This window comes from Argentina silus, assembly GCF_951799395.1.
Source record: "Argentina silus genome assembly, chromosome: 22".
In the NCBI taxonomy this organism is placed as follows: Eukaryota; Metazoa; Chordata; class Actinopteri; order Argentiniformes; family Argentinidae; genus Argentina; species Argentina silus.
This window is the reverse complement of record NC_139676.1, coordinates 4,871,623-4,885,655: the sequence shown is the minus strand read 5'-3', so window position 1 is coordinate 4,885,655 and position 14,033 is coordinate 4,871,623.

The following is a 14,033-nucleotide window of genomic DNA, read 5'->3' as shown; positions in this document are numbered from 1 at the left end:
ATGTATCTCTTCTATCGATTGATACACACCATTTCTCTCTTTTCTCTCTCTGCCCTCCCTCTCCCTCTCTCACCTCTTTCCCTCCATCTCCTCTCCTACTGGTCTACGTGGGCGGTAACGTCATGTACCCCAATCGATATGTGCCCGTTGTAATCAACAGGAGTGTGTGTGAGTGTAATCTACAGGAGAGACCACCCACGTTGACCCCAATACTGACTTCAATTAACCCTTACACCGTTCCCGCCAACTGTCCTTGGACTGACAAGGGGGGAAGGGGGGACAGTGAGGGATGGGGAGGAGGGGTTGCTTCTGTGTGCCTCAGTTGAGTCCCTAAGGTAAGAAAGTCAGCCCTATGAGTCGTTTTGGATAAAGACATCTATTAAATGGCATATGTGGGGGGATGGCAGGGGTAAGGTGGAATTTTCTGGGCAAGACACACCCTGCTATCAAATGAGAGGAACTTTCACTGCGCTTCAAATTCAGCATGGGCTTGTCATGCACGGAATGTGGCTGGGGGGAAAAATAATGCACCTCTGTGGGAGCAAGTATACAGTGTGTGCTTGCATGCTTTCATGCGTGCGTGCGTGTGTGTGTGTGTGTGTGTGTGTGTGACTGAGACAACCACAATGCACCAATCTACAGTAATGACATTATACATGCAGAACAAATCTGTCCACATCAATAATGAATGGACTAACCATGTTAATCTTTCTCTCATGCTACTTCTATGGAATGGATTGAGATCAGAGGATAATCAAGCTAACATGGATGGATAGCAGCGTGCTGTATAACTCACTGTGACAGGGTCTATTGAGTGGGTTTTAATAGACTTGAACTTCATTATCCCCCACACGCACAGACACACATAGACACACACACACAATAACTCATTAGGTAAATGAGCATGCAATTCCAGCTTGTCATAATGAGCATATTGCACGCACACACATACACACACACATACACACACACACACACACACACACACACACACATACACACATTAGTGTAAATAAGAGAAAATGAGTTTCTATTCTGTGTAGCTAATTGCATTACCGTTGGCAATAAGGTTCCTTGTCAATATTTAATAATGTCTGACTGCAGTAAGAAGTCAATTGTATGGCCAATGTATTCATCTCTACTTGTAACAAGGCCACAGTATGTTTTCAATCATTAAATGCCTGGTAAAATAAGGGTTGAATAGTGAGAGTGAATATAATTTTCACAAAGTCAGGTGGGACAACCTAGGGCCATATTGTGTTTCTCATTCTTAACTTTTGCTTTTGTTGTTTTTTGAAAGAAATAGTGCCATGTCCAAACTGTATTCAGTTTGCCAATTAAGTATTTTTCTCTTCTCTTCTCTTCTCTTCTCTTCTCTTCTCTTCTCTTCTCTCCTAAAGCTTCCCCAGAGCACTGCCGTTTGCTCATATAGTGTGTGGGTGTGTGTGTGTGTGTGTGTGTGTGTGTGTGAATGCTTGTCTCCTTCTTTGTCCTGATTTGTCTGTATGATGAAAGACAGTGTAAGACAGAATACTCAGTCCGATTGGTGCACTGTCTGAACGTGTGTGTGTGTGTGTGTGTGTGTGTGTGTGTGTGTGTGTGTGTGTGTGTGTGTGTATACTGTCTTGCGTGTTTTGTCTGCACTGTATTCTCTATCCTGTTGGCACATGGTAGATAGGCTGCTGGTGTCAGGCTACTTTGTCAGACAGTAGAACAGTGTGAATTCAGCTCTGCTCTGGGGGGTTTTCTGTATTCTTTAACAATGAGAAGGTAGAGTTATAGTGGCTTTAAGTGGCTGATTTATTCAGCTCAGTTTTTATCTGCAAAGCACTCATTTTCTTTTCAAAACAAGTCATCTTTCACATTGCTCAACAAAAGACCTCAACCCACAAAAGGCCTCGATCAATGAACATAAGAGAGGAAAACACAAAGGAAAAATGTAAAATGTAGTGTGTTTGTGTGTGTGTGTGTGTGTGTGTGTGTGTGTGTGTGTGTGTGTGTGTGTGTGTGTGTGAGAGAGAGAGCGCTCTGTCTCTCCATTTGTAAGTGAAAATGAGGCCTCTTCTGACACCTCACTCTCACCCGTGTAGTGGACTGTACGTGCGTGCGTACGTGCATGATGTGTGTGATGTGTTGCGTCGCTGCCAGACAGCCAAATGAGAAGCGGTGTGTGATCACATAACCTGCCTCATCACACGGACCATACTCAGTCCTACCAAAGTTACACATCATCAGCACAGCTCTCTGTTAGAATTCATAGACCCGTGAAATGACACACACACACACACACACACACACACACACACACACACACACACACTGGCATTCTCAAACTCAAACTGACAGGAGACATACAGACTGACAAACTGACAGGAGCCAAGTTAAAAAAAATAATAATAATGTATTAAGTTACTTCTCACGAGATCATCAAGAAATCTTTCTTATCAATGTTCTTTGGTTTATTTGCTTTTACAACCTTTTTATTCAACCTCATGCAGTAAAGTGCTTGAACGGAATTCATTTTGTCCGCACAAGTTGTTAATAACGTGGTTATGTTCTGTCACGTCTCCGAACATGTTCTAACCCACTTAGTCCTGTTGAATGTAACAGTGACTGCACTGTGATGTTATGTGATAACAGTGATTCCTCTGTGGAACTCTGAGTTTATTTCATAGGTCTGTCTGTGCCCTCTACTTTATACAGTCAATATGCATGGCAAGTAACAGCTTTGTGTGACAGTTACCATAATCATAGCCCTTACATTTTCTATCATTGTGACTGCCTATGGCCCCTGATCCGAGCATTGATTATTTTATCTTATGATGACTGATGGATAGATGATTCACTTACTTAAACAAATGTATTTGTGGTAAGTCGCTTTGGATAAAGGCGTCTGCTAAATGCCATCAATGTAAATGTAAATAACAAAATGTGGGAGTGAAGGGGTCTGAATACTTTCCGAATGCACTGTACATACACATACAGACACATACACTCCATGGAACCATGTAATGACACACAGACACATTCTTTAGATTTACAATAGCTCTCTTGCCCCCCCCCCCCCCGCCCCCCCCTCTCTCTCTTTCTCTCTCTCTCGACTCGTGGGACTGTGTAATGGACATGAGATTGATATGACCTGTAGGACACACGGGGCTCATCTGGAGTTCCAAACAGAAAGATGCGTGCGTGCGTGCGCACGTGCGTGCTCCGGGGTCAACTCATCATCATGAGCTCTTTAGATATACATCAACAATATCATACCATCTACGTCAAGTGTGACTGTATCCAAGTAAAAGGTCCAATCTAATCAAAAATACAGTACCCAGGTACCAGTATAAGTCAAGAATAACATACTTCTTCTCCAAGCATGATTGAATTGCATATTGCTCTGCATTAGAGGTATTATCTTGTTCTCCGTCTTTTTTCTACCGCGACGTCCCTGAACAACACATGTATTCAAGAACTGTTTATTAGCTTCTATGCAGTTGAACCTCTAGAGAGTATTCTGATTCAAGGCAATGGGTATAGTGGTGGCCATACTTGCAGGTTACCATTTGGAACACCTTTCTCAGTACCTATGCTTAAGGAACTTCACATTATTCTACCATATTTATGATATATGATACATGATATACTTCAACATGTATAACATGTACGGGGATTTAGCGGTCGAAAAAATAGGTACATAAACACTGGACACCAGAGCAAATGATGTACAGAAACGCTAACATCACAATCTGCACATTTTCATACACCTATTCCCCATAAAGAAAAAGTTGCGGAAATGGCGTTAATGTGTGTTTAACCTCCAATATAATCCTGACCTTTACCAAGACAATGATGCCCGTTCTAGTCATTCTAATTATATGGGGAGACAGCTGTCTTTGGTCATATACTCTCTGATGGAGCTGGGATTAACACTAGTCCCCATGTAGACCACCCACGCTGTCCTTACCCACAATTCATAGTTGCAAGCCAGGTCATCACAGGTCGACCGACACTGAGGGGTGTCACGTTCTTTATTTTGAATGAAAAAGTGAATTCCTACAGGGATATGGCATCAATGACTTCTCCTCTCCTCCTCCCCTCTTCCTCCCCTCCTCTCCTTCGGTCTCTCCTGTGGGTTTTCTGGACTTTAAAGTAGAGTGGTTGTGTGTGATAGTTTGTGCGTGTCTGAGTGTTTGGTTTGTTTGGTGCTGGTCCTTAGAGAGGTACTCATTAGATAGACAATAACATAGGGAGGGAGAGAGAGAGAGAGAGAGAGACAATGTGTAAGTACTGGAATTCAAATAGAGAACCAGGGAGGGAGAGAGAGAGAGAGACTGCGTGTGTCCACTCTTCCCAAAACAACATCATTTCATTCTTCCTCTTCCAAAATCCTCTATGCTCTCTTATCCCTTTGCGGCAATCTATCTCTCTCTCTTCCCCCCCTCTTTCCTGGAGCGATAAACCGTATCATTTCATTCCTCCATTTGGCCTGAAAACAAATTAGACTCCATTCACAGGACAGGCACTGTGATAAGCTGTGGGCAGAATGTTGGCATTGTCCCCAATGAGTGTGTGTGTGTGTGTGTGTGTGTGTGTGTGTGTGTGTGTGTGTGTGTGTGTGTGTGTGCACATGCCTATGCCTAGGAGGAGGTTGGAATTGTTTCCCTGCCCACGCCTGTGTACAACACAACCATGCAGATGCAGGTGACGAAGATGAGGATGATGATGATGATATCAGAGAGCATGCATATCTCCAGTGCCAGGGAGAATGAATATGAGACACACACACACACACACACACTGAATGAATATTTTATTTAGAGCAGAGGAAGCGATAAACACTGGGCAGGAGAATAATAGGCTACAGACGTGCTGAGAGTTCTAAGTGTCTCTGTGTGTGTGTGTGTGTGTGTGTGTGTGTGTGTGTGTGTGTGTGTCGGCTCGGCTAGTTTGTTTTGTGTGTGCTTTTGTTTCAGGGAGATGATGAGGAATGCAGAACCATGAACGGATAACTTGGAGTTACAGTATCATCAGTTGTCACGTCTGGAGTTCATTTGTCATGGGAGCAATCCTGCCAAAAAGCATATTTCCCCATTCGCCGGCTTTCCACGGTGGGGCTTACGGCGTGTGTACCCCCCTGGTCCTTATACGGCCAAACGGGACTAGGGGCGCAGTTTAGAGCGAGGGAGGGGTTTTTACCAAGCAAGTGCTTTAGTTGGCTAGCTCACTAACTACACAATCAAATCATTTGTCTAGCGTTGTTCATTTGAATAGCGTTTTTACCAGTGGTGTTACCAGAACCTGTTGAGAATGCGAAGGATTTGAAATGTTTTGCTAGTGCCTCTGAGTTCGCCACTTTACGAACTGCAGAATGTACACAAACTACTACAGGGCAGGATTAGAAAGCCCAACTGTGGAAATTCAAGGCTCGAATACTAGGCTCGAATCACCGGGCTTTGAGCACAAGCTGACCGCTAGTAAGTCTTGGCACGGACTGCGTCTGTGTTGAGGCCAAGGTTGGTGCCACCAATCAGATGTCGCAATTAACGCAATGGCAGTGCCCATTAACGGCTTTTCATGGATTCACGGCGCCAGGTCACTTCGTTGGGCGGTCAGTAGTTCACTTCATCCAGTTATTTATATATTATCAAAGGTCTGTCTGTCTGTCTGTCTATATCTATGTTCTTCTGTAACAGTCTGTCTGTTTGTCTGTCTATCTCTCTCTCTCTCTGTGTCTGTCTCTGTCTGTCTGTCTCTCTCACTGTGTACCTGTGTCTTTGTATATATTGTATGTCTATGTGTGTGTGTGTGTGTGTGTGTGTGTGTAAGAAAACCAATTCTCTTCATGTCATGTTACCAAAGCGAAGCACCATGCCAGGGTTAAATGTCTCCCCTGCCCATACTGACCCTCTTTGAAAGCAACTCTGATCTGATAGGTGGTTACATAAGCTGAGTGTGTGTGTGTGTGTATGTGTGTGTGTGTGTGTGTGTGTGTGTGTGTGTGTGTGTGTGTGTGTGTGTGTACATGTGCATGTGCGTGCGTGTGAATGGAGGTTACACACACAGTTGACACCAGCAAATGGGCCTGTCTTTGTTATGCCTGGTTGTTCTGTTGATCTAAAGTGAAGCGTGTGTGTGTGTGTGTGTGTGTGTGTGTGTGTGTGTGTGTGTGTGTGTGTGTGTGTGTGTGTGTGTGTATGTATGTGTGTGTGTGTGTGTGTGTGTGTGTGTGTGTGTGTGTGTGTGTGTTGATCTAGGTCAGCGTGTCTTTGAAGCTTTCTAGGACATGCAGGAGAGGGTTTCACACATGTGTAACCATCTAATCTCACGCATGATTAAGAGAGTAATAACACGTCTGTCTGAGCAGGTTATGTGTGTGTGTGTGTGTGTGTGTGTGTGTGTGTGTGTGTGTGTGTGTGTGTTTAGAGTGGCAGACAAGACAATTATTATTGAACCAGGAAGTGTTGCATTATCCAGCCAGACACAGTCTCAGTCTCTCCCTCTCTCACCTCTTTAACTTCTCTTTTCATGTCTCCCCCCAGCCCTTATTATCTCTCTCCCTGATATCTCTCCTTTTTTTTTTTTTATCTCCCTCTCCCTTCTCTCATGTCCCCTTTATATCTATTCTTCTCTGTCTCTATCATGACTCACTCTCCTCTCTCACTCTCGCTCCCCCATCCCTCGCCCTTTCCCTTCGGTGAATGGATTTGATTGAGGGGGTGTTCAGGGTCGACGGGTTATACTCTGGGCAATAGTCAGCAGTACGTATCAGTTCTTATGTATTTGTATGTAGCTCTCTCTCTCTCTGACTATCTTCACTGTGATGCTGGTGATTGCACCATTGTTGCCTGTTAAAGGTATAATCTAGAACAATGGTATTGAGAGAGAACAGGCATGTTTAGGACACATGCTTAGGACACAATATATAGAGAGATACAGTGTCTCTGCACTGTGTCATTATACTGTGTGTGTGTGTGTGTGTGTGTGTGTGTGTGTGTGTGTCACTGAGCTCTCTCCCTCTATTTCAACTTCAGTATAGTCTGCCCAAGAGCATCTAAATCTCCCATTGGGTTATGTTGCCACCTTGTGGCCATTTATTGTAATAATTGACTTTTCGATGAGGCTTTAGGTCTTTCGCAAAACGTTTTGTTTGCAAATAATGAGGAGAGGGACGGTAGAAAGTTGTGGACCATGCTATCCGAATGTATGGAAAGACACGCACATAAAAGCTTCTGAAAGTTCTAGTTCTTCTAAAGTTAATTCCAATGTTAATCTATGCATTATATATATATATATATATATATATATATATATATATATATATATATATATATATATATATATATGCGAGTGACACTACAGGAAGTTCATGCACCATCGTGGGTATCCAAACGTAAATAAAGGGAGCTGGCAGCTAGAACATTGGCGTCATTCCAGGCCGATATAGTAAAACGACCGGCTAAACTAGACATGCTAGACAAGACACATGCACGTTTTGTTCTTGGAATTCGTTAAATTTAGGCTTTTCTACATTGCTTTGATCAGTCGGCTTTGATGAGTTGACTGCATCCTAGACGTGTAGTGTCTGTCTCTGAAACTGGCATCACGTTAGCTTGCATACAACAGACAGAACAGCTAAATGAACTACACTGTAGCTCACTTTGTTGGCAGGGTTATCGAAGCCAGCACACACGATTATTTGTCTTTGTCTTTTTTTTTTTCAATACCGGGGAAGTTTCTCTGCTGTGCACTTGACTGTTTCACTGTATCGTTTATCTATCTCTCTCCTCCTGCCACCTTTAGCCCTGAACTCACATGATTACTGCCAGTAACCATAGTGACCAGAGCATGCAGACTCTGAAGGCCATGTCAGTGCCTTTCCCCTGCTCCGACTGTGGGAAGAGGTTCTCCCTTGTCGGAGATTTAATGAGACACCCGAGGATACACACTGGAGAGAAACCATACTCACACCAGCAAAAAAACGTTACCAATGCTCAGACTGTGACAAGAGTTTTACTACCTCGTCGAGTCTGAAGAATCACCACAGAGGAGAAACCATACCAATGCGCTGACTGTAGAAATAGCTACACTAAGGCAGGCAGCCTTCAAAGTTACCGCATATTCACACCGGAATCAAATCCAACAGCTGCTCCGAGTGCCGGAGGGGCCTCTCCCGGTTAGGAATCTGGAAGGCTCACCAGCGGCAGCATACGGGAGAGAAGCTGCACGGCCGCTTGGAATATGGGCAGGGCTTCCGAACAGCAGTGCAGCAAGAGAGACACCGGAGAGGCAATGCTGAGGAGAAGCCGCACCTCTGAAGAAGCATCACACGGTCTCAAAAGCGTGCAGTTAGGGATCCAGATGATCCACCCGGCTTCTCTGTTTCCTGCCCTATGGAGGCGGAGCAACCATAGCACACAGCCTCCATAGGTGTGCCTGCGTGTGTGCGTGTACAATAGTTGGAATGTTCCATACATGTGGCCCCAACCCTCCACTAAACTATGACCTTCAGGGTGTCATTCCAATACAACAGGAATGATCATTTTAAAGGTTAGTTTCTATGATACCAGTTTAGTGATGACGCGACACCATGTCCTTGGAATTCTTGCTTATGCGTAGGCCGAACAACTAGTTTCACCAGTCACTACTGCTTCACTCAGTATAACCCATGCGGATTAACCTCTTAATTGTTATTGTCTTTCTACACCTCCCCCCTCTTATCTATCCATCCTCTCTTTCATCTATCTATTCAGTCAACTAACCTAACCAAACTATCCCACTTTCTTTCAACTACCCAAAGAATCTTCATCAACCTTGATAAAAGCTTTCTGATACCTATTAAACCTTTTAAACTATGAAGCTTTTTGTAACTCCAAAAACTCTCATCCAGTTAACCAACCAACTCTATACCCCCTCCACGGAAGTACCCCTGGCTCATCCTATCTATCTATTTATCTATTTATCTATCTATCTATCTATCTATCTATCTATCTATCCATCAAACCAACCAACAAATCAACCAACCAACCGTTTCTTCTGGAACTCTTTTTTTTCTAATTGTATATGTATCTATCAATACAAACTACTACTATTCGAATTTGGGATTCTGACTTTAGTTTTACAATAGCATCTATTGTCACAGTTTATTCCATCCCTTCTATAGCAGAAGCACTCCTCATCTCACTCCTCATGTTGCCACGGTTTGATGATTGTGGAAATGTTTTGCAAGCTCTTTCCATTGATCCTGTCAGTTCACACACCAGTACGGTAGGTGGCGGTATTGCACAACAAACGTCGGTGCACTCCACACGGAACTGCCAAGGTGTGTGCGGGGATATATCGTCGGGTAGGTATTCGTTTTAAATGGCAGATTAAAGTTGTATATGTTGCGATCTGAAAATTATTTCTGGGTAGTATGTCAATAGCGGACTTTAGGTTCACAATGAGGTATCGCAATCGGGAATCTGATAACGTTAAGGCCGCCCGTAGGAGTGATTCCCCTCGGCAGCCAGCAAAGGGGGCGACACCACATACCTATAGTTGTGAGGTCCGTTTGGGTCACTGTATTGGGTATCGGACCAATATATGCTACTAGTTTTTGTCCTAACTCATAAATACTGCTACCACTACACTCAACTTCTAAACTCCTTTGCTAGTCATGCATCATGTAAGTAAGAAATTCGCTGGAAAGAAACTTGAAATCATCAGCGCCTATTTTAGCTGGGCTACTTTTTATCCTTCCCATAAAATTGCTTGGGTTATTAGACATATCAGTGTGGATGGTCCTGGCATTTCTTGTGGGTGGCGGTATGCACGACTAATTGAGGTGGTTTGTCAATGCCAACACAGACTAAAGAAGAAGATATATTAAACCATTCGGCTGAGACGTGTATCAAATCTATAGAGTAAGCCGAGCCAAGCTGAAGCTAATCAAATTCGCTTTAGATCTATAGTGGGTTAAGCAAGGGCAGGTACCGTAATTGTATTGTTCACTCATTATACAAGGACACCTCATCTTGCTAACTGCTAGCCAAGATGCCTCGCTTGGTGACATGTGAAGTTAGCAATGTTACCTAGTACATGATGTAGCTACCTAGCTAACACATAGCTAGTAGTAGTAGCCTATAAGGGCTTCACACTGCAGCTTAGCCTAGGGCTAGCCCCAGCAGCAGTGTGTGTGTGTGTGTGTGTGTGTGTGTGTGTGTGTGTGAATTTTATGCGGATGACACTGCACTTTACTCTGCAGCCTCTTCTGTGGATGGAGCTTTGTCTAATCTACAGACCTTGAGTTAGTTGTAAATGCAGCCAAAACTAAGTACATGCTTTTCTCAAGAGCGCACAAGTGTGAGGCTATGGATTCTGCACCTGGTGGTTCCCAAATTGAGTCCACTCATACAAATATCATGGTATCTGGATTGATGATAAACTGTCGTTTTAAAACACATATTAGATGAATTAACAAAAAAGCTGAGAGTTCTTCTATAGGAACAGGTCATGCTTTTCACTTGACAGTAGAAATTGTACAATCAACGTTCCTATCAGTCCTCGACTATGGGGACTATTTATATGCATGCGACATCACTAGAAGGACGCAACACTGGATCTTGTTTGTATATAAAGGAATTCTCCATAAACTCCCATACTATCTTACATCCCTCATCATCTGGAGACCTAGCACTTATCAGACACAATCTGAAGATTGGTTAGTCCTTGAGGTCCCAGACATCTCCTCTGAGCTGGGTAAAACTGCCTTTAGTCATTGTGCTCCTTGGGCATGGAATGACCTGCAGGATACACTAAAACCTGCAGCTTTAGTGTCATTGGGAATCTGATTAAGGATTCCTCAGTGGAGAAGTGCTGTTGTTATAATTGATTTGTTTGTTAAAAAAAAAAAAAAAATTGCATTGCCTGTATAAATTGTCCTTTTAAAATCTTGATGTACATAACAGTGATGTGTATATATGTTGGAAAAAAGGGACTTCCCTGAATAAATAAAGGATAACAAATATAAATGTGGGGTCCTAGGCTCTCCTATGTTGGCTTCTGGGGGATTCACTCCTACGGGTTAAAGTCGTCCTAAGGGTGGAGGAGGCAATTAGTTTAGTGATTAGGATTGATGATGCGCACTGCACACCTGCAAAACCATTTGCCTCCAGCAGTGGGCCGAATTGGAGAGTGGGTGGAATTGAGAGACTTTAGTAAACTAGGTTCACAATGAGGTATTGCAATTGGGAATCAGATAACGTTAAGACTTTATCCGGAGGAGTGAATCCCCTCGGCAGCCAGCATAGTGGAGCCTCTATCCCCAATTTGTGACTAGACGTACTGCTTTTTACATTTGGATGTTGTTGATGTCTAGTCACAGATTGGTAGGCACTGGGATTTAGCTTCGCTACAAATTTATGACGTAGTAGGCCTTTTCAAACTACGCTCAGCTAGGCCCCAGGGCCAGCTGAGGGAACTTTTAGCCTGGGGCTAAGCAACTGTTGGCCTGAGGCTAAGCAACTGTTGCACTCACTTGCACTTTCTAAAGTGTGCTAGTAGCACTGACTTTAGCCCAGGCAGAGCTCTGCCACCAACTTTTTCATTTGGGGGCACCAGCACATGATCTTCATCTTAGAAATTAGCCTGCCATTGCATTCAGAGACAACTTGTGCTATGTGTGTGCTAAACATTCCTCTTCTCATTACAGTGGTCTTACTATTTACAAAAGCACACGGAAACGCATTTGTGCAATCACATGCGGGAGAAGGCACTTCCAGGCAGCATGCATAACACTGACAGAATAGGCCAAGACAAGTCATATGCATAATGAATGGAGAGAAAATGTAAAAACAATTGACATTAGGTTGACCAAACTAATTTGACAGATAATTTATCAAGGCAATTCCAAAATGGCAAAATCACAACTCTCCTTTCAGCAGATTCCTTATGCGTGCCAATGCAATCCATGGTCATTGGGCTTCAGAGCGCAGCTAGCTGGAGGAGTCAGACATCATATCCGCGTCTGCTCCCTATTCCTCATTTGCTTAGTTCAACCAGAGAGGCTTCGGTTCAACTGTCTTACCCCATCAGAGCAGTTACTTGTTTTTATGATCATGTGTTGTTTATGTTTTGTGCCTGACTGGTGATCGGATCCTCTCATTTCAGGTTATGTTTACTTCCATGTTGAAGAGAGAAGATGCTTCACTTCCCAGATCCCATTGTGAAGAGGAAACGTGACTATCAGACCTGGTTCAGATATTTGTGCTGCGCTTAATTTAGCCTGTTGGCAAACTCAAATCTAAAGCAAGCAGCCCGGGTCTGGTGAATACACACTGGAGATTCCTAACAGTGAGCTTGCTTCTTCAGCAAGAAGAAGAAACATTCGATTTTTGACAGTATCACCCTGGATTCGTATGCTTCTAGACCACCAGTGAAAGATCTTCAAACAAAATGCACAAGCAAAAACCCGCAACAGATGACTCCTACTCCTGCACCAAGTGTGGGAAGAGTTTTTCTCGACCAGACACTCTGAGATACCACCTGTTAACCCACACAGGAAAGAAACCGCACAGATGCCGTAAATGTAGAAAGAAATTCATGACATCTAGTGCCTTAAAAAGACATCAAGTCATTCACTCTGGGGAGAAGCCCTACAATTGCACTTATTGTGATAAAGGCTTTAGTGATTCTGCAAACTGTAGGAGACATGTGAGAGAAGTTCACAAAGGGGTTAACCCTTATCCTTGTGCTCAGTGTGCTATGAGTTTTGTTAAATCGGCTGAACTAAAACAACACTTAAAGACAATCCATGGGCAGACTAGGCCTACCAATGAAAAGTGCCCCGCAGATCACACAGATGAGGAACTCTATATCTGCTCAGATTGTGGCAAGAGTTTTAAATCGTCCACACACCTAAAAAGACACAAGAAACTACACTTGGGACTACATACTGGAGAGAAACCCCACCTGTGCTCAGATTGTGGCAAATGTTTTTCTGTTTTTTCATCCCTGAGAAGACACCAGCAACTACATTTGGGCCTGAGTGGGAAATCACATGTTTGTACTGTCTGTGGGAAGGGTTTTGCTGAGTCAGGGACATTGAAAAAACACTTAAGTGTCCATTCTGAAGACAGACCACACCAGTGCTCTGACTGTGGTAGGCAATATAAATCATTGGGAAACTTAAAGCAGCATCAGAAAATGCATAAAGGAGAGATGCCTTTCCCTTGCCTTAGTTGTGGGAAGCGTTTTATTGTAAAGGCTGCATTGAGAACTCACCTGAAAACACACACTGGAGAGAAGCCGCATCACTGCTCCTATTGTGATAGGTGGTTTGCTCATAAAGGTACTTTAAGAGATCACCTGCGTATACACACCGGAGAGAAGCCATACCCTTGCTCTCAATGTGGGAAGAGCTTCGCTTTGTCAGGAAGCCTGAAACTGCATCTTAGGGTCCATTCTGGAGAGAGACCTTACAACTGTTCTCATTGTGGAAGGAACTTCATCAGCGCATCAAACCTGAGAACACACGGACGAACCCACACTAGAGAGAAGCTGTGAGAGTGCCCTGACTATAGGAGGAGTTTTGCTATCTTGCAAACCTTCATTATCCATAAGTCTGTGCACACACAGGAGAGAATCACTCTCTGAGAGAACATTTACTGGACCTAGAACCAGAAGAATCATTAGGAGGTTAACAGAGGAATAATTATGGACAAATATACTGGGGTGACAGGAAATATAGCTGCTTTTTAACCATTGTGACGTGGCTCACATTGTTAGGGGATAGGATGACTCACAAAGAGTCGCCACAAGACAGTGAATTGCTTCTATGTCAAAATCGATGGTCGATTACATTATTGCCCCTCGAAATGTTTTCCTAAAGATTTCCTGCAAGATCTACCCTGATTTGGACATTCTTTTTACAGATTCGATAAGGAGGAAATGATGCTATTGCATACCCTCTGTAAAAGAAAACGAAAGAAAGAATGGTGACAATAAAGATGCTATACTTTTAGTTTTGTTGTTATTTTGCTTTGCCCTCTGCTCCAGGATAC